Genomic DNA, 2106 nt, shown 5'->3' with positions numbered 1-2106 from the left:
CGTCAGGTTCAAAATTTCCAACGGAGCTCGCCGGCGCCCGAAGGCTGCGGTGGTCGCCGGCGTTGAACCACGGCGAGGCAGAGTGATTGGAGGGTACCTACAGGTTCAGGGTGTTCTTCCGCGTCGGTGGGTGGTGGACTTGTCCGTCGGCGAGCACCACGTCGACGGCGACCCTATCTCCGGCGGACGGTGGTTCGGGCGAGGGTGGAGCTCTCCGGTGGGTGCTGCAAACTTCAAATTGGCGCGCGGGTCAGAGATGTGGATGCACTAGGAGGCTACTGGCAAGAGCTGAGAGGTAGGGGTGCACGCACGGGAGTGAATCGAGCCGGATCCTGAAGCGGGTCGAGGCGGCCGGAGTTAGGGAAGAAGACTCCCTCAGGGTCTGCCCAGTGGCTTGGCGTGGTACTTGAGGTGTGTAGAGATGGTGCGGGTTCGAGTTCGAGCTTGGGGCCTCCTTTTATAGGCGATCCGAGGAGGTGGCCGTGAATGGGATAACGCCGGCGAGAAATTACGGCAAGGCAGAGGTTGAGCAGGGGGTTTAGGTGGCTAGGAATCATCGTGGTGGATCACTGGCACCGTTTCTCTGCTCAAACCTCGGTCGGGCTTGCGTAATACACTGGCCCTCGACGGAACGGCCGTACGGGCACGACGGCGGCAGGGAGCGCGCTCCGCGCCTACCAGTTCACGACGACGGCCCTGCAGTGTGCACAGGTGAGTGGACGGCCACGCGGTGGCCTCTGGTGGCTTGGGCGGCTGGACGGCGCCGTCCAACGCTGCGCCACTCTGGCAGCCGCAAAGGGCGCTGCTGCTGTCGCTCACGGGGAGGCGCACCTCTGCCAGCTCATCGCCGATGCCCACAAGTGTCCAGGCGATCATGCGGCGCAGGGATAAGAAGGAAGGAACAGGGAGCTAGGCGCCACCGCGGCTACTGGCGAGATCGAGGTAGGTTTCTGAAGAAAACGACGGCGGCTCTGAAACTATATCTCTGAACTTTCTGAACTTCGACAGTAACAGTGCCCTTCAGGTGTTCGACGAAATGATTTGGCATGAGGAAATTTTTTTCTGGAGCTGGGACTTAGTGAGGTGACCTCTCAATGCATCCAGAGGCTGCCTGAATTTTCTCAGATTTTTAGGAGGAGGAAACAAATGAATTTCATCAAATTTGACAAATATGGCCCAAACTTGCAGCAAGCACATTTTGAAAAATTTGAACTGGAGACCAGTAAATCTTCATGGATCCTGGTTGAGGGTTCTAAGGACTAGCCAGGGGAATTTGTTTGGAGGCAAAACTCAAAGGAGAAAAGGTAGTTCCTTTGTAAATCTCCAAGGATCAAAATAGAAGGCAGAAAAGGTTTTTGATAAGAAATAAATGGAAAAAAAATCATGGGGGAGTTCAACTTGCTGGACTTGAAGTATATCTTGACACAAAGATGGGAGATGGCTTTTGGGAGGGGATTTCCAATCATGTCATGGCAAGAGGAAATTTCGAAAGGGAAAGGATCACTCCATATGCCATAGGGCTATTTTAAAAAGAAAAGATTTTTCAAAAACTTTCCCAAAGAAAAACATTTGTGTTGAGTAAAATCACAAGATGACAAACCTCCAAGACCAAAGATCATGTCTTGGATGAAACCAAACAAAATACTTGCCATAAAAGAAATTTTTTGAGAAGGAGAGTCCTTTAAAAAAAATTTAAATAACCTCCTTCAAACCAAATAAAGATTTTGATAAAACCCAAATAAAATTTTTTGGGGTGTCACAGTATGCTTGAAGTATTATTATTTTTATGTCAATATTAAACTTTTGTCTTGAATCTTTCGGATCTGAATATTCATACCACAATTAAGTAGAATTACATTGAAATTATGCCAAGTAGCATTCCACATCAAGAATTCTGTTTTTATCATTTACCTACTCGAGGACGGGCATGAATTAAGCTTGGGGATGCTTGATATGTCTCCAACGTATCTATAATTTGTGATTGCTCCATGCTATATTATATTCTGTTTTGGACATTATTGGGCTTTATTATACACTTTTATATTATTTTTGGGACCTATTAACTGGAGGCCTAGCCCAGAATTGCTGTTTTTTTGCCTATTTCAG

The sequence above is a fragment of the Triticum aestivum genome, chromosome 6D (genome assembly GCF_018294505.1).
Source record: "Triticum aestivum cultivar Chinese Spring chromosome 6D, IWGSC CS RefSeq v2.1, whole genome shotgun sequence".
Lineage (NCBI taxonomy): Eukaryota > Viridiplantae > Streptophyta > Magnoliopsida > Poales > Poaceae > Triticum > Triticum aestivum.
Note: the sequence above shows the minus strand (reverse complement) of the source record.